We start from the raw sequence: 26,931 nt of genomic DNA, 5'->3' as shown, positions 1-26,931 counted from the left end.
TTGCAAATATTTTCCCCCAGTGTGTAGGTTGTCTTTTCATTTGTTTATGGTTTCTTTTGCTGTGCAAAAGCTTATTAGTTTAATTAGGTTCCATTTGTTTATTTTTGCTTTTATTTCTGTTGCCTTGGGAGACTGACCTAAGAAAACATTGCTACGATTTATGTCAGAGAGTGTTTTGCCTGTGTTCTCTTCTAGGAGTTTTATGGTGTTGTGTCTTATGTTTAAGTCTTCAAGCCATTTTGAGTTTATTTTTGTATATAGTGAGGTGTGCTCCAGCTTCTTTGATTTATATGCAGCTATCCAGCTTCCCCAGCACCAGTTTCTGACAGACAACCATAATGTGTTAATTTGCAGTAAAGAAAATAATTTTCTAGCTTTTTTTTTAATAAAGAAAGATTATTTTTTTCTGTATTTACATAAAAGTAAATAAATTCCTGTTTAAGTTGTTCTCGACTTAGATGCTGTAAAGTGAGAAATAGTGTGAGGATAAGAGGCAGTCTGTAGAGTGGATTCCCTTCCAACCATTTGTTTGCAGAGGGGGAAATGCAGGGGTGTAAAGCAATGACTTTTCTCTGAGATTCATGAAGAGTAGGAGCCTTTTACAGAATCAGCAACAGTGTGAAGGATACATCCGTAACTAATAATTTTATACACACTATACACGTATCTTAGCTGGATAAACCTTGAAAAGCCGTTTACACCACAGCCTTGCTTACACTGGCCTTCGGCCCCGTGGGCCCTGCCTTCACTGTGGTAAAATTCCTGATGGCTTTCTGTATAGAGGAGATAACATTTGGGATAGACTTTGTTCTAAAGCTGTCTTCCAGATGTCTCATATCTAAACCTGTACTAACAGGTTTTCAGTGTTTAAAAATATATTAAAATGGCTATAATTTATATTCTTATATTTTGAAGGAAAATGTTTATAAAATTTTAGTCCTATCCCAATCCGAAAAATGTGAAACAACTCACAATACAAAAGCGAAGATTCTATAACAGTGTCAGGAAGTATAGTTTTTAATGCACATCAATACTGTTATGTACAATTCTGATAATTTTCTAAAACTAATAAGGGAATCATTTGATGTGGATGATAATGGTAATATTCCACAAGTAATATACTAGGTACACTACAGTGTTTAGATTTACTTAATTTATTATATTTTGTTAAATCTTTCATATTTGTATTTTCTTCCCTACCATTGTTAGGGGAAGCACACTGACTGAAACCACCCATCCTGACCAGGCACCATAGTAACCATTTGCATGAGTTGTTTTACGACAGGAGGTCCTGGTAAGGAACACAGAACTAATAAGCCACCACCAACCGGAAGAGTTTGGGAAAGATCAAAAGGAGACATGACATGTCAGACACCTCCCAGAATCCTCTCTGGCATTCATCTTGGCTGAATAAGGCCAAGGAAGGACCTGAGTCAGAATGATTGGCTAAAGACAACCCAGAAACTAATCCCTTCATCATAAAACCTGAGACTACAGCCAGGTGGCAGAGCAGTTCTTCTGGGTTCCCTATCCTACTGCTCTCCACCCAGGCACCCTTTCCAGTGAAATATCTGCTTTGTCAGCACACGTGTCTCCTCGGACAATTCATTTCCAAGTGTTAGACAAGAGCCCACTTTCAGACCCTGGAAGGGGTCCCCTTTCCTGCAATACTATGAACAACTTTTTAAAGACATGTCTAATTTACTTTTATACCTTTCTGATGTTAAATATAGTAAATCATCAAATATATTAGTTGAAGAAATAAGTATATTCTTACACCGATACCTGTTTCCTTTGTTTCTATTTGTGTTATGGCTAACAGAGACATTCTGTGGACCTTTGACTATCCTAGAGGAAATGACAAATTAGCCAATTCTTAAGAAATTTTCGTCAACATTTTGTCCTTAAAATTTTGCACTCCAGTGGATTTTACAGAACTTAATTTCTTTTCCAACCATAAAATTATGTTCACTACAAATCCCCATTTGTCAACTAGATTTAATTTAATAAATAATTTTTAAGATTTTACCAGTTTTCAACTTTATATATTACAAAAATACATTAAAATCTATTCATATTTGGGTTGATAATGTATCTTCTTCATCTCTATCCTAAAGAAAATATAACCCGTCAAATGTGTGATTTACTTTCATAATTATGTCCTCAATCCAGTTCTTCATTAGTATGTGTATTTGCCAGACCCTATGATAAATTTCCAGATAATATTAATTAAAAAAATTAGTCCGTCCTTCTTGGGGCTTATTAAAAAACTTGATTTCTGGACGTTGTTGCAAAGCTGATGATCTTCTATGAATTTTTGAAAATGTTTGAGGATTTATTTTGCCATCAGATCAATACCATAATCTGGATATCATCCTTATTCCAGACAGCATGTTATAATGAACAGAGATGCCCTTATACATGTTGTATAGGTTCTAATTACAAGATGACATGTCAGGGATGGGCTAACTTTATAGAGCTTTGTTTAGTCACCTGGACAAAAAGCAGGTGAGTTTTCCCTTTATCTTAAAACTTAGTTAGTTAGTTAATTAAGTCACTCAGTTGTATCCGACGCTTTGAGACCCCGTGGACTGTAGCCCACCAGGCTCCTCCATCCATGGGATTCTCCAGGCAAGAATACTGGAGTGGGAAAACTTGGCTCCCTATAAAAAGGCAAATACTCCTGTAAGGGTCATGCTTGAAATTCTTAGCCATTTTTATTTTGGTGTAATAAAGGAAAACAACTCTCCATATATTTATAAAAAGCAGAGATCACAAAGATGATTGACTAAGAAAGATAAGATGTAGCACAGAAAGCCAAAAAGGGCCTAATGAGAGAATCCTGTGGCCAAGGATAAGTGTCAAAGACCATCTCTTATCTCAGTGATAATTTTCAAGATTGAACACCGTGCTTATTCTAGTGACCACACACTATAGTCAGTTAACAAGTTAAGCACTAAGCTTTTCTAGGAGTAACATAGGACATGCTTGTTACTTCAAATGCCAGATTTCAGTGACTTGAAACCAAGAAGAATAAATGAAAGTCATGGTTCAGAACAATGGTGCTGAAGTTGGGAGCAGAATCCTGGTGTACACTAATTGTGTGGCACATAAAATGGTTCTAAGGAACAGCTGTAGGGTAATGGAAAGGGCTATGATGAATATAATTCTGTTGGGATGAAGCTCAGGTATTGCAGGAACAAATGCCAATATTTTTCCATACAGGGATTAATTACATGGTCAACAGCTGGAATTTACAAGGAGGTGTATTAAATAAAATAGCAGGCAAGCTTGAACTGCATTCCCACAAAAGCCATAAAATGGGAATACCAAGAGAACTGGCAAATGTAATCTTTCACCTATTTTTTTAGGCACAGCTGTCCATATACAAGTTGGGGAGATGGAAATTTGTGAGTAGCCAACTGTGTGCCACATTAGAAAGATTCAATGTGAAAAATTTTATGCAGCAATGAAAAACAAGCAAGCAAACAACAAAAACTTGTTCATTTACAATGGAAATTGTCTCAGATACACTTGAATTTGAGTTTGCACTATTGTTATTTCCATTCCCAAAGGGAATTCTTCCATTTATTCATTGGCTGCATGAGCTTACTTTGTACATGTTGCCTCCAAAATCATTGGAAAGTCAGTCAGTTTTCTTGGAACTTGGTAAGATTTTGAAAATGTGATATGGAATCTTCAACAATCAAGGTCAAAGGATGATTTACAATAACTTTAGTTGCATAACCTGATTTATCGCAATTCAAAAATTACTCAACCCCACTATACTTAGAATTAAATACAAACTCTTCACTATTGCCTATAATCCCTTGCGTGCTTTGCCCCTGCCTCTCTTTCCAACTTCATTTCCTAAGCCCTTCTCCTCTCTCACTACAGGGAGATGCACTGACCTTCTGCCAGTTCTTCAAAAGGCTCCTTCCAGCCTAGTGGAATGTGGTTGCCTCTCCCAGGAATGCTCTTCCCCCTGCCCTTGGTATGTGTGTCTCTTTTTCATCTTTTGGGTCTCAGCTTAACTTACTACTGCTTCAAAGAGGCCTTCTTTGGCCACTCTTTACAAATTAGGTCTCCTAATTTTATCAGAATTCCATCCTGGTTGCCTTCATAGAATATACTACAAATTATAATTATTTGCTTGCTTCTTGAATATCTCCCATGCTTAACTGCAGCCACAGTGAAGGCTGAAAGTGCCTTCTGAATGCCTAATACCTGGTCCAAACATTCTACACTGCTTTTAAAAACTAGGCCATAGAATCTGGTTGTGAGAGAGGATGAAAATTTAAAAAATTCAATAGAATAGATAATGTCAGAACACATTGTACAGTATAAGTAGTTTTTAATGAAAATGGTGTTTCTGAAGTTGGCATCTGTGTGTGTGCATGTGGATCATGGTATGAAATGTGGGCCTCAGGGGAGAAAAAGTAAAAGCCACAGAAAAAAAGGTCCAGTAAATATTCACTGAATCAATGAATTTTTTCAGATGAAAATGCTTGTCTACAAGCCTTCCTATACTTAAGACTGTTCAGAGTAGGAAGTCGCTGATGTGCATTTTCAAAGGTACTAGAAAGTTGTGAAAGTTGTCTTTGCTCAAGAAAAGAAAGCTTCTGCTGGTTGCCATCTGAAATTGCTTAAAGCTTCATTCCTTTGCTTTTTACTGTGTTTCCATTTTCATTGCAGAAGGTGTTGTGACATGTAACACTTAGATACTTACTGATTATGTATATATTAGTATTCTTAAGACCCTTTCCCAAAAGGAGGTTTTGATGGAAGGAAGGACTGAAGGAGGAGCATGAGTCCTTCAGAGAAAACAGTAACTTTTGGAATGGGAACAGATTGTCAGTGGAGTTGAAGAAGGTGAAAAGTAGCACGTCAAGTTAGCTTACTCCAAATATTTGTCTACTTTACAATTGGCAAAAGCAGGGTCCTAATGCTTCCTGTGGTCAGCCAAAAAAGTGTAGTCGTGGAAAGGAAACCAAAGCGTGTGTTTTAATTTACTTTGGTTATTTGAACCGATCTGCTGTGGTCCCATTGAGCTGTATCCGGTTAGGTCACTGGCTTCTAGTTCCCGTGTAAAAAATACATTCCACATATTATAGTGATATTAAAACACATTTGAACATTGCAGTTGAGCATTCACATTTGAAATGAAGGATAATTTGCTTCCATTCAGCAGTGTAACTCTCTTCAGAGACTTAAGAATTCTTTCCAACATGGTTAAAATTTAAAAGACTTCCAAAATTTCTTACAGATCAGAAAGAAAAAAACAAAATAAAGAACAAATAATTAAAATTAAAGCATGATTGTCAAATTGGGAGCTCAATATAATTGGATTTTTTCTTTGGAGCTCAGTTTGCTGCGGGAAAGTCTTTACTCACATTCCACCTGAACGACCATCATCCACACCCACTTTCTTTTTAAAGGAAACATTTACTTTTGTGACTTGGTCATAATGAAATACAAAGGACCTCTTTGTGTGTGAAAATGAAACTGGGTGTGAGCCTTTTAAGGAAAAATTAAAGAAGGATGTGTATGTGGGGGGTGAAATTCCCAAGTCTTGCTCAGCTGTTCCTGCCTACCTCCTACTTAGAAACCAGGCTGCCCTGCACAGCACGGCCCAGATGTTGCGTGTCAGGAAGCAAAACAGCACCTCCAATGGCTCACAGATGAGGTGCTCAAGCAGCGCTGGGCAAAGGCTGTGAACAGTGCTGTTACAGGGTCCTGTCCAGAGAGAATCTCAACCAGCCAGCATCTAACCAATGTTTTCTACAGGAATGACTTGTATCTCTTCCTGAAAGTTTTGAATCCTATTTACATTTTCAAGAAGAACAACAGCTTGCAGTCAAGAGTGAAGCAAATGGGGATAACCTAGATGACGTGACTTATTAGTCACCTGGGACAATTTGGGGTAGGATTGGTACACTTGTGAATACAGTACTGTAGGAAGACAAGTCAAACACTGCAAAAATATGAAAAGGAACAGCGCCTTTAAGGACATTTCTGGAACTGGCTAAGAGATTCTTGGAAACTTGTTCCCTAGAAGTTCCCCCATTCTCCATTCCCTCCAGCATTTTTCTAACCTTCAACCTTCTCTCTGTCATCCTAAGTTGCTTCCAGTACATTGAACCTTTCTTCTCAGCCTGTAGACCTTTGTGGTCTAGCCTATCCTGAAACCAACCTTTGTTTTCCCCTCACTGTCCTCTGACTTCTCACTGACAAATTTCTTAAGCAAGTGGTTTGTACCATATCTCTATTTGTTGAAAACCCAGTATGCTCCCACCATGGTACCAAGACTGTGCTATAGAAATTTACCAATTTCTCTGTGCTTAAAGTTTATGCTTAAAATTCAATGGTCTTCTCCTAGCCTTGGTGCTTCTTATTCTTTCTCTAAAGCCTTTGACACTATCTCATTATGTGTTTTGATAATCCTCTTTTAGTTTCTTTTTTTTTTAATATTGTAATCAGTTTATCTCACTGTTTATCTCCTGTTTATCTGTGTGATTTGTTGCCTTTTTTCCCCCAGCATTCCCTCTAGAGTCTCTCTGTGCTGTGTCCTGCACTCTAGATTAACCTTTGATTAGGTCACACTTCTCACTTTCCCTTTGCCCTCTCTACTGTCTTGGACTTCTGTTCTCACTGCCTCAGCCCACAGTAATTCTTTGAAAACATTTAATCATACAATATCAACTCTGAACTCAAAACCCTTCAATAGCAGTCAGGCAATCAAAGCCAGATTCCTCACAGTTGTTGTAAGATCCTGAGATCTGGCCCAGGCTGTAATCCTGAGCCAGGGCTCCTGACTCTGTCCTCTGCCACTCTCACAGGACTCACTCCTTCAAGACCGTCCTCAAAGTAGCTTCACACATCCTCTCCCCAGGATGGCATGCAGGTGGTTTGCTACACAGGCCACAACATTTAAACCATCACAAAATAGTTTATCCCTGTCATTCCTTATCTTCCTTTCCTGCTTTTACTTTCCCCAAAGGACTTATCACTGTTGTACATAGTATTTATTTTTCTTATTTATTGTGTTTATTTTTTCCTTCCCCAAATGGAGTGTAAACTACTGGAGGATAAAAATATTTGAATGCTTTTTAAATAGTCCTATTCTCAGTGCTTATTATAGTGCTTGGTGTGTAAAATATATCCAATAATTATTTGTTGGATAAATAAAGGAATATTTGAATATCTTTAATGTTGAAGATCAATAACCATAACCGTGTGGGTTTGTTTCCTGGCGCTCTAGTCTGTCTATATTAATCTGTGTCTATACTTTTATGCCAACACCACACTGTCTTGTAGTGAATCTATACAGTAAGTATTGAAATCAGATACCAAAATTCCTGCAACTTTGTCCTTCTTTTTTGATATTGTTTTAGCTTTTCTAGTTTCTTTGCCTTTTCATATATATTTTATAGTCAAATTATTATTAATAGTTTCTTTAAAAAGTCATCTACGATTTTGATTGGGATTGCATTTGTATAGATACATATTTGTAGTTATATAGATCCCATTGCACACCCACTGGAGTGTAAAGTTTAAAAAAAGGAACACTAAGTGTTGGTGAAGATATGGAACAACTGGAGCTCTTACACATTCCTTGAGCAATGCAAACTTGTGCAGCCACTTTTGAAACCAGTAAAGCAGTGTATTATGAATTATATATATACTCACCAAATGGCCCAGCAATCTCACTCCTAGGTAGTTACCCCAAAGAAATGAAAACATATTTCTCACATCTCTGTGAAAGTATTCATGAAAGCATTATTCATAATAGCTCCAAAAGATGAATGGATAAGCAAGTTAAGTAAATACTGTACATTTTGATAAAATAAGTGAAAACTGAGGAATAAAAAGGAGCAAAGTATTAATATACTCAAAAGTATGGATGAATCTTAAAAAAGAGCATGCTTAATGAATGGAGCAAGAGACGAGAAACTGAATATTATACAATTCAATTAATACTAAATGTCCACAAAAGACCAACCTATAGAGATATAAAGGGGATTAGTGGTTGTGTGGGACAGAAGGTGGGCTTGGGATGAACAGACAGTGGGTATGACGGATCTTATTGGGGTGAGGAGAATATTCTACAACTAATTTATGGTGATGTTATACAACTTGGTAAATTTATTAAAAACAGTTAAATTGCACATTTGAAATTAGTGAATTTTATGGCAGGTAAGATAAGTTACAACAAATTTATGCTAAAGTAATAGTCAGGAAGATCCCCTAGAGGAGGAAATGGCAACTCACTCCAGCATTCTTGCCTGAAAAAAAGCTCATGGACAGAGGAGCCTGGTGGTCTATAGTCCATGGGCTTGCAAAGAGTTGGACATGACTGAGTAACTGTTCTCACAAGTGCAATGATAACAAACTCAATATATCTACTTACTACATTATTCCATTTGTATGAAAAAGCTGAACTATACTTACACAAAGCATGTAAGTTGAGGTCATAGAATGAGGTTGACTTCAAATGACAAAAGGAGACTTTTTAGGATGTGGGATCTATTTTCTATCTTGATCTGGGCAGTAGTTACATATATGTATAAAGCTACCAAAATCTACTAAATTGTGTCTTCAAATCAGTGCCTTTTATTGAATCTAAATTATATCTCAATAAAATTACAAAATAACTCAAATAATACCTGTATGTAGTTAATTTGCAATTTTATTTCAATTATTCTTAACTGACAATTTTTACTGCATTTAAAATTTTTAAGTTCTAAAACTCTTAGTGCTTACTTAAGATGTATTTGTTTAATATGGCATTAATTGTTCAGATAAAATGAGAGAGTAAGGAAAATCTCTAGATACTATCACTTTTTAAAATTAAATATTTATGAAATTATCAAAAGAAGAAAACAGGAAAACCTGTAGATGTTTTATAAACAAATGGAAAGATTAAAAAGTATTCCAGAATTTAGTACACAGTTCTATATACCTTCCCCCATCTCAAAATAATGGAAAGATGTTACAAAGAGCAATGAAATCTAATTTGAACTCCAAAGCAACCCATGTGTCCATCAATAGGAAACTGGAAAGACAAATCATGATATATTTGCATGCTTGAGTACTACCCAGCAGCAAAGAAAAATGAACTACTGATAAGCAAATTAATATCAGTTGCTCTCAAAGACATTTTGCATTAAAGAAGCCAAGTACATACAGTATGATTTTATATCAAGCTCAAGAGCATGCAAAGATGAAGCTACAGAGAAATCAGAATAGTGGTTGCTTCTGGTAAGGAAAAGATTGACTTGAAAGTAGAACAGGAACTTTCTAGAGACATGAAAATCTTCTTTATCTCAGTTGGGGTGTTAGGTTATATGAATATATGCATGAATGTATACACTTGTCAAAACTATGAATTTTACAATGTATATGTTTATCACAATTTGAAAGAAAAAACAGTGGTTCTCATGAGACAAGGTCTCTAGTGTTTAGTAAATTCCAAGGAAACATAAGAAAGTGTGAGGAAAACTATGCACAACTAAATTGTATCAGTCTATTGATAAAGAAAACTGAGCACAGAAGAACAGATGCTTTTGAACTGTGGTGTTGGAGAAGACTCTTCAGAGTCCCTTGGACTGCAAGGAGATCCAACCAGTCCATCCTAAAGGAGATCAGTTCTGGGTGTTCATTGGAAGGACTGATGTTGAAGCTGAAACTCCAATACTTTGGTCTCCTGATGCGAAGAGCTGACTCATTGGAAAAGACCCTGATGCTGGGAAAGACTGAGGGCGGGAGGAGGAGGGGATGACAGAGGATGAGATGGTTGGATGGCATCACCGACTCAATGGACATGGATTTGGGTTAACTCTGGGAGTTGGTGATGGACAGGGGGGCCTGGCGTGCTGCGATTCATGGGGTCACAAAGAGTCAGACACGACTGAGCGACGGAACTGAACTGATGGAGAAAATTGTAGAATATAAAGAAAAATTCAGAAAGTTAGATAACCATTCTTTAAGATTGACCACAGATGTTGAGTTTTTAGTTAAGAATTATTGGCCATTTAGAAAGGGAGAATAAAAATAGCTATTAAAATGGACAGAAGAGATTTTATTCTGCTAATGAAAACTCCAAATTAGGTATTAGAATGTAGGAGAAGTAAGACAGATGAGAAGACTTTGTGTGTGTGTGTGTGTGTGTGTGTGTGTGTGTGTGTTAGTCACTTAATTGCGTCCTACTCTTTGTGACCCCACCATGGTCTATAGTCCATCAGGCTCCTCTGTCCATGAAATTCTTCAGGCAAGAATACTGGAGTAGGTTGCCATTTCCTTCTCCAGGGGAATCTTCCTGATCCAGGGACCTCCCACATTGCAAGCAGATTCTTTAACATCTAAGCCACCATGGAAGCCTAAGAAGACTTTGGAGGTCAGATTGTTAAAGACAATTTTTAAAGTTGAAGAACACAAGATAAAAGAGAATAAATATTCAATAGTAGAGTTGAAATATTCTTAATTATTTAAAAATCAGTGATACTGTGAAATGAAAGTACATGCCTGTCTTAAATAAGAATTAACTGACTCCAAATACTGTTCAAATTCAAGTAGGAGAACACCTCAAATGGACAAAGGAAAAGTGAGGAAAAGATTTATTTCAAAGAGGATGAAACATATACAATGAGGTGGGAAAAAGCACATTTCTGTAGGCAGCTGATATGACAATTTCATTCTTATGACAACTTCTTTTTCAGGAACTATTTGATAGGAGTAGGGTTCTAAGAGAGACAGAGCAGTGGGTTCATGAGGCTATGAAGAGTGGGGGAGGAACTGGCTCTCCTCAGAGAAGACATGGGGAAGTGAGGAGGAAGAGAAGCGACAGTTAGACTTGTTTAGTCAGCTAGACTGACTTTGAAACAGAAATGAGAAGAGTCAAAACACAGCAGAAGGGCATTTGTAACAGAGCTCACTGTTATTTAAATACCCAGCAGAAATATCGTTTGAAAATGAAGATGAACAAAGATGTTTTCAGGGAAAAAAAAGATGGTTTGTTTCTATAAGATCAAAATTATAAGGAGTTTTTCAAGCAGAAAGAACATAATCACAAAGGGAAATTAAAAACACAAAATGAAATAAAGAGCAATGGAAAGAATAAATAAATGTGTAAGACAAATGAGTATTGAGTGCCTCTTGATCATACAAAACAATGGTAGTGATAAAATTTTATGAGGTTTAAAATAATATAGAATGAAAATGCTGTCACAATAATGCAAAGGGAAGAATGGAATTAACATATTTTAAGTTTCTAGAATAATAGGAAAGTTAAAAAAGTAAGTAAAATTATTTTAGGCTACAGTATAAATTAAAAAACTTCCATAAACAATAGGAGACAAAAGAAAAGCAACCAATAAACGAATGGTAACAGTGATTTTATCTGGCACTTCACTAAAGAGGATATCCAAGTTGCTAATAAACATGAAAAGATGCTCAAATTGCTTAGTCATCAGAGCAATGCAAATTAACTTAGCAGAATAAGTAAAAAGGCAGAAAATTTAAGGAGTTGGTAAGAATTGCTAGATGGAATTTTGCCATATGGCAGGAGGGATTGTAAATTGGTAAAACTGCATTAAGAATAGTTTGGTTGTGCCTACTAGAGCCAATATATGCCTCCTCAGTCAGAGAGGACTGAGCGCCTAACACAGCCTTGACCTAGCAGTTCTACTCTGAGACAGGCAGTCATTTTCTTCAGATATATTGTAAGGTGTGAGGGCCTGCTACATAATTTGCAGTGTTAAATGCAAAATGGAAGTGAAGGACACCTCATTCAAAGAGAGATTATTATTATTGTAGACTGAAACCTGGAAAATTTAATATAAATCTCTCAGCAGACTAGGAAAACAGAAATAATTAAGGATAGCTCAGGAACTGAATGGGCTTCCCAGGTGGCACTAGTAGTATAGAACACCCCTGCCAATGCAGGAGACGTAAGGGATGTGAGTTCGATCCCTGGGTCAGAAAGATCCCCTGGAGGAGGGCATGCCATCCTACTCTAGTCTTCGCACCTAGAGAATCCTATGGACAGAGGAGCCTGGTGAGTTACAGTCCACAGGGTCACAAAGAGTCAGACACAACAGAAGCGACTTAGCACATGCATGTGCAGGAACTGAATAATTAACATGGTAAACCTCTTGCTCTTTTTCAGATACACATATGTGCACACACATGCATGCACGCACGTGGGCACACACACATAAGCACATACCTTATATAACAAAACCCATAAAATATTTGTAAATGTCATATTAGATTTCAAAGGATAAGTAATATATTCTAGAAGAGTAGAAGTTATATATAATATATGCAAAAAGTTCTCTCCCCTTGTGGAATAAAACCAGAAAGAAAAAAAAAAATCAAAAGTCTCACGACTTATAAAAATCTTTTCTTTAGCCATTTTGAATTTCACTAAATCTTAAAGGACAAAAATTCACAATATTTTTAAAACAGCAAAAAGAAGATATTGCATAATATAATATCCAAAGGAAAATTCATAGAGTTAGAAAAGATTGTAACTTTTTTAATTTTAGGAATTCATAAAGAAAAGATTTGCAAACATTAATAAAACATTAAATATCTGAAAGTTGACAAAAGAACAAAATAGTCAAAATTAGAGATAAAATAGAATTAGTACATATGACAGATAATAGTTAATCAGCAAGAAAAGGAAGAAAGCACATGTAAAATTAGAAGATAACATTGAGAAAGAATAGAGAAAATAGTGTTAAACTTTAGAAAATACTCTATTTAAATCTAGATACATACAGAATTGAAAACCTGTAAGAAATGTTTGATTTTCTCCCATAAAAGGTAGAAGTATTTAATGAAATGAAGAAAGTTTTTAGACTGCAATCCTTTCTTCCACAGCATAAGAATGAAATGTTAACAGATGAGTACATTGTGAAATGGACAACTCCAATCTTGTTTAAGCTATTCTGAAACACAGAGAGCCCTTAATTCTTTTTATGAAGAAGGTCAGCATTGCAATGATACTGAAACCTGACCAAGGGTGTATTAAAAAGAAAAATTAAAGTCTTGGTTCTTTTGTGACTATTTGTGCAAACATCCCAAATGAAACATTAGCAACAATATCCAGGAACAATCAATTATCAACAAATAGGATACAGTTAATATAATTGATCATAATCGTAAAGGAAAAGATCATTTCTCCAGATGTTGAGGGAAATAAAAGCTTATAAAATGTAACATGCATTTCTGATACAAATTGTATTAAATAGGAAGAGAAGTCTACCTTTTTTGTAGTACCTTATAGTCTTTTTCAAGTTAAAAATTTTATTATTTATGTAATCAGATCCATCTCAGAAAGACACTTCTAACTTTAATATTGAAAATTTAATATTGAAAATATTAAAATTGCATGTACCCTTTAAACTACTGACATTGCTTATTAGACCTGTTTTATAAAGAAACATTCATATTTGAAAAAGGATGTGTATAAATAAGGATAGTAAATGAGGCCCTTTTGTTCACAGATTAAAAAGTGGAAGAAACTAACTATTCATCAGTAGGGAAATAATTAAATAAATACAATTTATCTGTACTTCAGAATAAAAAGTCATTTTAAAGTATGAGATAAAGATTGGGAGCTTCGTGGTGGTGTAGTGGTTAAGATTCCACATTTACACTGCAGGGGGCGCAGGTTCAATCCCTGGTCAGGGAACTAAGAGCCCACATGCTGTGTGTTGCAGCCAAATAGAAAAAAAAAATAAAAATTAAAAAAAATAAAGTATGAGATAAAGATGTTCAAAACATACTGTCATGCATTACTTATTTAATTACAATATTTTTAAAGGATATTAACATATCTTAAGGGACTCATAGGGCCTCTCAGATTTGTTTTTTTTTTTTAAATTTTAGGAGGTTTAATTTAATTTAATTTAATTTTTTATTTTTATTTTTTTTTATAGTTTTATTTTTGTGAACAGATTTGCTTAACAATCACTCAATTTATATGTGTTCCCCATCCTGAACCACTCTCCCACCTCCCTCCCCATCCAATCCCTCTGGGTCATCCCAGTGCACCAAGTGCATGAGCACTTGTCTCATGCATCCAACCTGGACTGGCAATCTGTTTCACACTTGATAATATACATGTTTCAATGCTGTTCTCTCAGATCATCCCACCCTCGCCTTCTCCCATAGAGTCCAAAAGTCTGTTCTATACATCCGTGTCTCTTTTTCTGTCTTGCATATAGGGTTATCGTTACCATCTTTCTAAATTCCATATATATGCGTTAGTATACTGTATTGGTGTTTTTCTTTCTGGCTTACTTCACTCTGTATAATGGGCTCCAGTTTCATCCACCTCATTAGAACTGATTCAATTGAATTCTTTCTAATGGGGGAGTAATATTCCATGGTGTATTTGTACCACAGCTTTCCTATCCATTCATCTGCTGATGGGCATCTAGGTTGCTTCCATGTCCTGGCTATGATAAACAGTGCTGTGATGAACATTGGGGTACACACGTCTCTTTCAGATCTGGTTTCCTCAGTGTGTATGCCCGGGAGTGGGATTCCTGGGTCATATGGCAGTTCTATTTCCAATTTTTTAAGGAATCTCCACACTGTTTTCCATAGTGGCTGTACTAGTTTGCATTCCCACCAACAGTGTAAGAGGGTTCCCTTTTCTGAACACCTTCTCCAGCATTTATTGCTTGTAGACTTTTGGATAGCAGCCATCCTGACTGGCATGTAATGGTACCTCACTGTGGTTTTGATTTGTATTTCTCTGATAATGAGTGATGTTGAGCATCTTTTCATGTGTTTGTTAGCTATCTGTATGTCTTCTTTGGAGAAATGTCTGTTTAGATCTTTGGCCCATTTTTTGATTGGGTCATTTATTTTTCTGGAATTGAGCTGGAGGAGTTGCTTGTATATTTTTGAGATTAATCCTTTTTTCTGTTTCTTCATTTGCTATTATTTTCTCCCAATCTGAGGGCTGTCTTTTCACCTTGCTTATAGTTTCCTTTGTTGTGCAAAAGCTTTTAAGTTTCATTAGGTCCCATTTGTTTATTTTTGCTTTTATTTCCAATATTCTGGGAGGTGGGTCATAGAGGATCTTGCTGTGATTTATGTCAGAGAGTGTTTTGCCTATGTTCTCCTCTAGGAGTTTTATAGTTTCTGGTCTTACGTTTAGATATTTAATCCATTTTGAGTTTATTTTTGTGTATGGTGTTAGAAAGTGTTCTAGTTTCATTCTTTTACAGGTGGTTGGCCAGTTTTCCCAGCACCACTTGTTAAAGAGGTTGTCTTTTTTCCATTGTATATTCTTGCCTCCTTTGTTGAAGATAAGGTGTCCATAGGTATGTGGATTTATCTCTGGGCTTTCTATTTTGTTCCATTGATCTATATTTCTGTCTTTGCACCAGTACCATACTGTCTTGATGACTGTGGCTTTGTAGTAGAGCCTGAAGTCAGGCAGGTTGATTCCTCCAGTTCCATTCTTCTTTCTCAAGATTGCTTTGGCTATTCGAGGTTTTTTTGTATTTCCATACAATTTGTGAAATTATTTGTTCTAGTTCTGTGAAAAATACCGTTGATAGTTTGATAGGGATTGCATTGAATCTATAGATTGCTCTGGGGAGTATACTCATTTTCACAATATTGATTCTTCCAATCCACGAACACGGTATATTTCTCCATCTGTTTGTGTCCTCTTTGATTTCTTTCATCAGGGTTTTATAGTTTTCTATGTATAGGTCTTTTGTTTCTTTAGGTAGATATACTCCTAAGTATTTTATTCTTTTTGTTGCAATGGTGAATGGTATTGTTTCCTTAATTTCTCTTTCTGTTTTCTCATTGTTAGTGTATAGGAATGCAAGGGATTTCTATGTGTTAATTTTATATCCTGCAACTTCACTATATTCCTTGATTAGCTCTAGTAATTTTCTGGTAGAGTCTTTAGGGTTTTCTCTGTAGAGGATCATGTCATCTGCAAACAGAGAGAGTTTCACTTCTTTTCCTATCTGGATTCGTTTTATTTCTCTTTCTGCTCTGATTGCTGTGGCCAAAACTTCCAAAACTATGTTGAATAGTAGTGGTGAGAGTCGGCACCCTTGTCTTGTTCCTGATTTTAGGGGAAATGCTTTCAATTTTTCACCATTGAGGATAATGTTTGCTGCAGGTTTGTCATCTATAGCTTTTATTATGTTGAGGTATGTTCCTTCTACTCCTGCTTTCTGGAGAGCTTTTATCATAAATGGATGTTGAGTTTTGTCAAAGGCTTTCTCTGCATCTATTGAGATAATCATATGATTTTTATCTTTCAATTTGTTAATGTGGTGTATTACATTGATTGATTTGTGGATATTAAAGAATCCTTTCATTCCTGGGATAAAGCCCACTTGGTCACGATGTATGATCTTTTTAATATGTTGTTGGATTCTGTTTGCTAGAATTTTGTTAAGGATTTTTGCATCTATGTTCATCAGTGATATTGGCCTGTAGTTTTCTTTTTTTTGTGGCATCTTTGTCTGGTTTTGGAATTAGGGTGATGGTGGCCTCATAGAATGAGTTTGGGAGTTTACCTTCTTCTGCAATTTCCTGGAAGAGTTTGAATAAAATAGGTGTTAGCTCTTCTCTAAATTTTGGGTAGAATTCAGCCATGAAGCTCTCTGGTCCTGGGCTTTTGTTTGCTGGAAGATTTCCGATTACAGTGTCAATTTCCTTGCTTGTGATGGGTCTGTTAAGATCTTCTATTTCTTCCTGGTTCAGTTTTGGAAAGTAATACTTTTCTAAGAATTTGTCCATTTCTTCCAAGTTGTCCATTTTATTGGCATAGAGCTGCTGGTAGTAGTCTTTTAAGATCCTTTGTATTTCAGTGTCGTCTGTTGTGATCTCTCCATTTTCATTTCTAATTTTGTTGATTTGGTTCTTCTCCCTTTGTTTCTGGATGAGTCTGGCTAACGGTTTGTCAATTTTGTTTACCTTTTCAAAAAACCAGCTTTTAGCTTTGTTGATTTTTTCTATGGTCTCTTTTGTTTTTTTGCATTTATTTCTGCCCTAATTTTTAAGATTTCTTTTCTTCTACTAACCCTGGGGTTCTTCATTTCTTCCTTCTCTAGTTGCTTTAGGTGTAGAGTTAGGTTATTTATTTGACTTTTTTCTTGTTTCTTGAGGTAAGCCTGTAATGCTATGAATCTTCCCCTTAGCACTGCTTTTACAGTGTCCCATAGGTTTTGGGTTGTGGTGTTTTCATTTTCATTTGTTTCTATGCGTATTTTGATTTCTTTTTTGATTTCTTCTATGATTTGTTGGTTATTCAGAAGCATGTTATTTAGCCTCCATATGTTTGAATTTTTAATAGTTTTTTTCCTGTAATTGAGATCTAATCTTACTGCACTGTGGTCAGAAAAGATGACTGGAATGATTTTAATTTTTTTGAATTTACCAAGGCTAGATTTATGGCCCAGGATGTGATTTATTCTGGAGAAGGTTTCATGTGCACTTGAGAAAAAGGTGAAATTGATTGTTTTGGGGTGAAATGTCCTATAGATATCAAGTAGGTCTAGCTGGTCCATTGTGTCATTTAAAGTTTGTGTTTCCTTGTTAATTTTCTGTTTAGTTGATCTATCCATAAGTGTGAGTGGGGTATTAAAGTCTCCCACTATTATTGTGTTATTGTTAATTTCTCCTGTCATACTCGTTAGCATTTGCCTTACATATTGCGGTGCTCCTATGTTGGGTGCATATATATTTACAATTGTTATATCTTCTTCTTGGATTGATCCTTTGATGATTATGTAGTGTCCTTTGTCTCTTTTCACAGCCTTTATTTTAAAGTCTATTTTATCTGATATAAGTATTGCGACTCCTGCTTTCTTTTGGTCTCTGCGTGAAATACTTTTTTTCCAGCCCTTCACTTTTAGTCTGTATATGTCCCTTGTTTTGAGGTGGATCTATTGTAGACAGCATATATAGGGGCCTTGTTTTTGTATCCATTCAGCCAGTCTTTGTCTTTTGGTTGGGGCATTCAACGCATTTACATTTAAGGTAATTATTGATAGGTATGGTCCCGTTGCCATTTACTTTGTTGTTTTGGGTTTGCATTTATACAACCCATCTGTGTTTCCTGTCTAGAGAAGATCCTTTAGCATTTGTTGAAGAGCTGGTTTGGTGGTGCTGAATTCTCTCAGCTTTTGCTTGTCTGTAAAGCTTTTGATTCTCCTTCATATCTGAATGAGATCCTTGCTGGGTACAGTAATCTGGGTTGTAGGTTATTCTCTTTCATTACTTTAAGTATTTCCTGCCATTCCCTTCTGGCCTGAAGAGTTTCTATTGATAGATCTGCTGTTATCCTTATGGGAATCCCTTTGTGTGTTATTTGTTGTTTCTCCTTTGCTGCTTTTAATATTTGTTCTTTGTGTTTGATCTTTGTCAAGTTGATTAATATGTGTCTTGGGGTGTTTCACCTTGGGTTTATCCTGTTTGGGACTCTCTGGGTTTCTTGGACTTGTGTAACTACTTCCTGGGCCTCTCAATTTTAAAGAAAAAGATAATTGCTGATTTCCTATTAGTAAAAATTCAACTTTAGTTTAAAAAACTAAATTATCTAAATCAGAGTTTTTGGATTTTTTAGGTAAAAGTGTCCCATTAAGAAATACATTTTCATTCAACTTGTTTAAGAAATAATATAAAATTATTATTTTATACAATGGTTGTTCAGAAAAAGAAAGTAAAAAGTGACCAAGATGACATTAAAGTTAGAAAGTAATGAATGAACAGGTAATAGTAAAGAAAATGATTGGAAAAAATTAAGTAACATAGAATGAAAGAAAGACAGAGGCACAGTCACAGAGCCGTTTAACACCAAGAGTTGTGTAAAACTTGAGGAAATCACCAAGAACCAAAACTAAATTCATTTGAGGGAATAATACAGAAATAGAAACCCAGTCAAATAGAAATAGAAACACAGTCAAGAAACACAGTCCACCTTTTTAGAATTTTACCCTAAAAATCAAAAGCTCTGCTTCATATGCAAAACCCTATATATGTATATGAATATTTTTAGTAGAGTAAGTTAGTCTGTGCCATGACAACTAAGAAAATGACCTCTAGCAATGCCTGATTTATGAACTGAGCCTGTTGATGTTTAGAAAAAATTCTAGAAAATGCTGAGGAATGTGGGGAGGAGTTTGTAAGTGCTGTTGGAACCAGTACTTGTGAACTGACTAGACGCTATTTATCTTCTCTCACTGGGACAAGCTTCTCATATATTTATTGACTATCTGTCTAATTAAAATAAATTCATGATTAACTATTTCAATTGTTGAAGTAAGAGTGTTCACATATCTACTAATATCTTAGCATAATATACATGTGAGAGAGAGAGAGAGAGGGAGACACAGAAAGAATTGAACACTGTAAAATATAGATCCTGCAAGAAATTTTGGTGTTATATTTTCACCTAGACCATCCTTAGTCACCTCACTGAATAAATTGCTGACGTTTTACAAAGACAGATGTTATTCAGTGATGATCTCTCTTTCGTTATTGTACCGTGGCAATGATGGCAGCTTCACTTGATTGTTACCATATTCGTTTCCAAATCATCACAAAACACTGGGGCAATGGCCCTTTGACTGTTGGACTATGGGATAGTAAGGCTAGAATTTCTAGATTGTAACAATGTTGAGATTATTGATAAGTTAATTCTTACAAACAAGAAAGATTTTGTACAAAAGGAAGTAGCAGAAGAAAGACAAAGTAAATCCTATCTATCATTCAGTGAATAGTTACTGTGGACCATGAAATTGTTAAGGGGCTTACAACTACTGTTTTCTTCTTACAAATGAGGTAGCTGTAACACAAAGACTTTCTTAGGGACACACAGCGAGTGACAGAACCCAGTCTGGTTCTAGAGTTTGTGTGTTTGACCATAGTGCTATACTATCTCTCAAGTGGGAGCAATATTTGTAATGAGACCAAACTGGGGTAAGAATAATTCTTAAAGAAAAGTAAAAAGTGGTGGAGAAGGCAGTGGGCCAGAGAGTCATTCATGCTTTACACTCATAACCATTCTCTAAAAGAAACGTGCAGATGTTCTGGCTTGGATAGAGCCAACTTACTACAAAGCAGATTTAACTTATAAATAGTATAAGCAAATCATTTTTATGTTTTCCTCTTATTTCTCCATTCTAGGACATATATTGGGAACTCTTATTCAGGGTTGTGGAATTTCTTTCCGATATATAATTCCATGTAGCTGTCTGAAGTATAGTTAGAGAAGATGCTCAGAAAAAGGGTTAAAAATAACTTAAACACCAAAGATCTATGAAACTCTTAATCTCATGTGGGTATAAAAAGGCTAAAGGAAAAGTTTTGTAGCTTATAAACTTTTAAAAGTGTAAAAATGTGATAAACACAAACCTATGTATATGTACATATAGATTTATATTTTAAAATATTAAATATTTACTAAACTCCTAAGCCCCTGACATTTTTTATTATTGATGAGAAGTTGGTTTAAATAATGATGCAGGGTAAATAATTATTGGGTTTTGAGTGAAAGACCAAAACTTTATAAAAACAGATTTATGCAGACAAATAAGGTAAATACAAAATATCATCACCCTGTATTTGTAGTCATTGTTATTGTTGTTTGTTGTTGTTTATTCGCTAAATCGTGTCTGGCTGTCTTTTATGACCCCATGAACTGTAGCCCACCAGCCTCCTCTGTCCATGGCATTTTCCAGGTAAGAATACTGAAGTGGGTTGCCATTTCCTCTTCCAGGGGATCTTCCCAACCCAAGAATCAAACCTGCATCTCCTGCATTGGCAGGCAGATTCTTTACCACTGAGCCACCAGGGAAGGCTAGTATTTGTAATGGGAGCCATTAAAGCCACGTCCTAATCAAGACTTACATTTTATATAGGAGGCTGGTTAGTTGGATTAAATGTTAATGATGTCAGTAAGGCAAGTAATCAGGGAAAGAAATGCTCGCTGAGCAGGCAGCATGGTAGTCATCAAAACTTGAATGGATTGCTCAAGAAAAGTTGCCTTACAGAAGAAACACTTTGCAGGGGGGTGGACAAGATGGCCCAGGAAATCTTTTATGGGTCCAAGAACTCTGCATTTGGGATTTTGCCTTTGCCCTCCATGTTATTTGTCTCCTCTTCTGGGCTGTGTTATTTCTGGCTCCCCACAGAGTGAGGCCCATCATGTTAACTGTGGATGTAGATTATTCCCATGCTAAGACGGTTTCTCAATTCTGGTCTAGACCTGTTAAAAACATGTAAAAGAGGTGCATTCAACTCACTTTCTTCTGTGTTTCTAAAATAAAGTCTGGAAAAAATCCAGGGTCATCTTTTAGGTATAGTAAACCGCACCCCAACCACAGATTGATTATGGATTTCATGACTTTTAAATGCATCATGAATTAAAGGAACTAAAGTGGTTCCTTGCTTTCTGGAATATGGCAATTGGAAACGACTTTAGTTCAGTGTAACACAAAAATTACTTTGTGTGAGAACACAACATTCTCTGTAGTGCGTTTTGTTCCTGGCAAAGGAATATATCATGTAGCTGGCTTTATTCTCTCGCCCATCTGGAGGGAGTGGTAACCGAAATGAATGTGCTGGAGTCTGCCTCTCCAATGTTGCATGTTTTCTTTTCAAACATCCTTTTTCTTTAAGGGGAACAAATGTTTTCTCCACAAAGGCCGCCTCTGCCTCCCTCCCGGCTGCTCGGGTTTCTGCCTGCCTTTTGGTTACCGTGTGGCTGGCGATTTTTCAGGGTCCCAGAGGAGAGCTCGTGCTAGCTGTTAGGACTGAACAAACAATCCCAGCCGAAACCAGAACAGAATCTCAGCACACGGCTTTCACCATCCCAAGCTTCAGCTCTGTTTCAGTTTCCTGGCCAAATGAGATATAATATCAAACACTGAGGTGCTGCCAAGCTCAGCTGCAACACACACTCAGAGTAATCGCTGCCTCCAGATGCCAGGCCTCGTACCAGGCAGTTTACGTAACCACACTGCATTTAATTCTCACAACAATACTCTGAGGTAAGCATCTCCATGGCTGCTTTACATTCAAGAAAATGGAGGCTTAAAGACCCAGAGAGGTTAAGGAAATTGCTCATGGTCGCAGGTCTTAAGTGGCTCTGTACGTGTCACTCAACTTTTCCTTTGTTTGGTCCTTTAAAAAATTAAAATTTGATTTACTTCTTGATCTAGCCCCTGGCTATCTTTCATTCCCAGTGAACTAACGTTTATGGAGCCTCTGCTACCTGACAGGCTTTGTGCCAGGCGCCAGGGGGGGAGGTGGACAGAGTAGACACATCCTGACTGAATGGAGCTAATCTTTCCAGCCTCGTCTGTTAACACTCTGCCCATGCGGCAGATCTTCCAAGCACACCACATTGCCTGAAGTTGCTGACTGCCCCAGTCCTCTCTCACCTCTGTTTCTGAACTGCTGCCCCTCGTGGAGTGCCCTCCCCCACGGTTCTCCGCTTTCCTAGCTCCTGCTCTTCCTGCCAGACTCCTGCCCGTGCTCTGCTCCACTCGGCCTTCCTTGAACTCCTGAAGTAGAGTCAAGGGTCGTTCCTCTGTGTCTGGACTCCACAAGGTCAAATACCACTGAGCCTGGCTGTTTGTGTATTATTTATGATTGCTTTCGTGCTACAATGACAGAGTTAAGCCATTACGAAAGAAGTTGGCAAACTTTTTTTGAAAATGGCCAGATAGTAAGTGTCTTAGGCTTTGTGAGGCAGATGGTCTCTATCATGAAAACCTGGGATGTAAGGAAAGTCCTGTCTCTATCTATGAACGGTAGAATGGCCTCTAAACCAGGCTTAGTGTATCGTGTTGCTTAATAGTTATTTTAAAAATCAGAAGTTAAAGTATGCATGGTTGGGAATATAAGTAGATTGTATTGGAGAATCTCTTTTCACTATGAGAAGAGACCATATGATATTTTTGTCATTATCATCAAGAGGTTTATCCACTCATCTGTGAAATCTCTCTCATACACAAAGTTTTAAAGAAACTTGGAATTCAAAATAATGAACACTCATAGTTATTTATTTTATCTACCCATTTATCCAACCACATAAGAAGTGTTTAATGAGGGACTTCCCTGGTGGTCCCATGGTTAAGACTCCACACTACTATTGCAGGAGGCATGAGTTCAATCCTTGGTCAGGGAATTAATATCCTGCATACCGCATGATGTGGCCAAAAAGGTATTTAATGGGCATCTACTACTTCTAGATTCCATGGTGGGAAATGAGTACATAGCCAAGAATAAGGCCTGCTACTGGTAGTTGTTACAGGTTTTAGCATCTGATGACCAAAGCCTCCCATGATTTCTCCTGTTGTCTCACTTCTTGACTCAGCACCTCTCTCACAGATAATATGCTAAGGTTGTTGTATTTAAATCTGTTTATAAAAATTGTTTAAATGAATTTTAGATGTATTTATTATATTAATTTATTCAACAAATATCTACTATATACCAGACCCTAGACCATGTTCTAAATGCTCAGGATATAGTGTTGAATAAATAATCATCAAATTCCTTGTCCTATGGAACTCATATCTCAGTGTATTGTTTTATATGAGAGTAGTATTTTCTGTGCAAAGGTAGAGGATCCATCTCACCATATTTAATTTCTTATGTGTTACTTTGTGACACATAGTAAATTCATTCTGATAAATGCCAATGATAGTTTGGCTCCCACTGTGGTTTTTGCCAACTTTAGCCATTCCACATTCTTCTGCTATCACTACCCCATATTTTTCTTGGGAAATGCAAAGAAGCTTAATGATACAGAGGTGAAGTATTAGTCTCTAGAATCAGACTGCCTTTGCTGACACCCTGATATGACTATTTACCATCTCTTTTATCTGGATCAAGGAACTTCACTTCTCAAGAACTCAGCTTCCTTCTCAGTAAGAGGGTGTCAGTAACAGAAAGAACCAGCCTCACAGGGTCGCTGAGCTCCCTTTGGGACCCACATTTTGAGGATTATCAGTCAGTCTTCCTTCTCCACCTTTCTTAGGGCCAGACATAGGACTCTTCCCCAAGAATTCAAATCTCACTGCTTTTCCATCTCAAGAGAAGTGCACTAATGAGTCTGTTAGTTCCTGATATTTAAGTCTCCAGAGCTTCTCTGGATGCTGACCTTTCCAAGCCTTGATCTTCAGGTCCTCATGGATTTCAGGAGCTACTTAATACCTTTATAGTAAATTCTCTGCTTTCTTAAGTCAACTAGCATCTCTATCAGTTGCTTGCAACCAGAGAACCTGGAAGCTGATATAACACAGTGGCTCACTGTGGTCCTCATCTGTGCAGTAGACTAGGATTCTCCTCACAGGATGAGTGTTCATTTTGCCTCATCTTTTTAAATTTAAAGAATGGATTATATAGCCAAACTGTTGGAATTGACATACTCCAGTTGTAGCCCTAGTATTGCTAATTCCTTTTACTCTTCCAAATGTTTGAATCTTTGACTTTTACTTTACCCTATCAAAAAAACATGTGTGAAACCCAACACTGGAAAGTTTTTAATCTGTACCAAGGTTTTAAAGAGAACTACAATGTCAAATATAGTCTTTTTTCCTACTGCCCTTGGGGGAAGGTGGGAGTCAAGCAGATCGGAGGTCCCACTGATGTCACCCATATGAGTACGGCTGGGATGCTACATCTGTCTGGGCTAATCTGGTCACTTCATCTGATGTTCTTCAGAAGCTGGGGCTCTGTTTCTTCCTCACAGACCTCTTAGAGAGAGCATCTTCTCAAAATCAAGATTAGTCTCATGGTATGTAGAACTCCAAGAGCATTTGTGAGGAAGAATTTCAGGTTCATGATCGGATTCTTTACTCCAGAGCAAGAGTCCCCAGAACTAGTGATAACGGTTTCACTGAATCTCTTAGGAAAGTATTAACAGGGGAAACTGGATATTGGCTCTGTATTAGTTTGCTATTTCTCCTGCAGCAAATACTAGAAAATGAGTGGCTTAAAACAACACAAATTTATAATCCTATAGTTCTGGGAGTCTTAAGTCCTAAAAGCAAGGTATCAGCAGAATGTTATTTTTTTCTGGAATTTCTAAAGGAGAATCTATTTCCTTGCCTTTTTCAGCTTCTGCTTCCATTTCTTGGTGTGTGGTCCCTTCCTCTACCTTCAAAGCCAGGAAGGCAGCATCTCCAAATCCCTGTCTCTCTCTCTGAGCTGTGCACCTGTCGTTACATCTCCTTTGCATTACATCTCCCATTTCATCTCCCTCCCCTTTTGCCCTACAAGCAATTTTGTGATTACTTGTACCCACAAATAATCTAGCATGTGAGATGGGGATCTCTCTAGAGGACATCTCAATGTTCTTGCTCTAATCATGTCTGCAAAGTCCCTTTTGCCATATTTACAGGTCTGGAATTTAGGACACGGACATCTTTGTGGAGCTGTGATTCTTTCCACTGGCTCCATTTCAGCGGAAAACCAGGTAAGCAGGTGTGCAGCTTTAGAATACAAAAGGATTACAGAAAAAAAAAGAAAGCCCAAAATGATTCACCAAGCAGCAGTCCTACCCTGTACAATATCCTGGATGGCCACATGGAAGAGTCCCAAATAATCCAGATTCCCTTCAGTGATTAAGCACACACACAAATAAGAAGTTCTATGCAGTCATTTGTCAGGTGGCTGTAGATCTTGATTTACCAGCAGACAAGAAGCATGCAGGTTACCAATCATCTTGTTCTGCATGCTCCCAAATAAGTAAACTTATAAATCATGTGTGCATTTATGCAGAGAGAGAGATGTCTAAATGTTCATCACTATGTGAAACCTTAATATATCCTAAGTAGTGTGAATTTGGCTTATTTTTGAAGTCCTGTTTTGTACATTATCAGTTATTTTAATGTTTTAATAATATCTTCTATAAACAGTATAACTTTTTAAAAAGGCAGAAAATTTATGAAACAAGAGAGTAGAAGTATCTTTTGAATCCCTGATAAGTATAAAGATATTGAGCTGCTGTGGATTGAAATCCTGGCACTGGGTTAAAGAGGTGAAGAAGGGTCAGAAGAGAGAGACAACATGGGCATGGTGGGTGAAGGAGCAGCAGGCGGGCATCAGGGAAGCAGGGCAGCCTTTGGCGAGGGGCAGCAGCTGCCCCTTGTTAGATTTGGCAGCTGCAGCTAGAAATCATGCCAAAAAAGGTGGACTGAGTAGAGGGAGGAATTGGTACTGGCTAGGAGTCAAACCAGACATTAAATGAAGAACAAAGAGGTTTGAGTTAGAGGCAATGCAACAGGAGTTGTGGTGGCAGATACAGCTTTTTGCTCCTGATATGAATTACTCCAAATCCTTAGAAATGAGAGCTGAAAAAGTACTTGATGTTCTTGCATTCTTGTCCTTCTATGGATTGATGGGCAGTTATGAGCCATATGATGGGGATGGAGAGGAGACCACAGGGAAGTTAGTGTGTGAAGTCCAGGTAAAATAATTTGTATGGGACTATGAACCCAATAAAAATTTTGTGAAACTCAAGGAACCAATTTTTAGTGTTATTCATGATCCAATGATAATGTCCCTAGGCATGTCCACAGCAGACCGAGAGGCAAGCAAATTGATGATTTAATATACTTTGGCTTCTGCATTTTGGATCAATGGCTATTTGTTGTATTTTTCGTGGGTTATTGATAAAGAGGAAAAACCATAGTCTTTTATAAAAATTACCCATTTTGCAATCCTCAGACTGTATGAAACAACAACAACAAAAGAGCCAGCAATGAGATTCTGAATAAAGATAATTCTAGAAAGGGCAATGCCATTTTTCATATGTCCTTCACACAACAAATCACTCAGAGAAGCTGGGCAAATAGCAACTAACCTCGGTGTTCCCAGATTACAATTAGTTCTAGGCTCTTAGAGCTTCCGTCCTACCTAGTG

General features: G+C 36.9%; 1 long non-coding RNA gene across 1 annotated transcript in view; it reads left to right on the top strand.

The window, feature by feature from the left end:
• LOC139032196 (uncharacterized) overlaps positions 1–25,519 on the top strand; it is a 156,765-nt gene extending 131,246 nt beyond the window's left edge. Inside the window, exons 2-3 of the long non-coding RNA XR_011484720.1 lie at positions 3,898–3,994; positions 25,409–25,519. This is a non-coding gene — a long non-coding RNA (uncharacterized lncRNA). The remainder of the gene's footprint in view (positions 1–3,897; positions 3,995–25,408) is intronic.
• The last annotated feature ends 1,412 nt before the right edge of the window (positions 25,520–26,931 follow it).

Source organism: Odocoileus virginianus, chromosome 3 (genome assembly GCF_023699985.2).
Source record: "Odocoileus virginianus isolate 20LAN1187 ecotype Illinois chromosome 3, Ovbor_1.2, whole genome shotgun sequence".
Classification (NCBI taxonomy): Eukaryota; Metazoa; Chordata; class Mammalia; order Artiodactyla; family Cervidae; genus Odocoileus; species Odocoileus virginianus.
The sequence above is the reverse complement of the archived record's forward strand: the minus strand, read 5'-3'. Positions and strand labels throughout refer to the sequence as shown.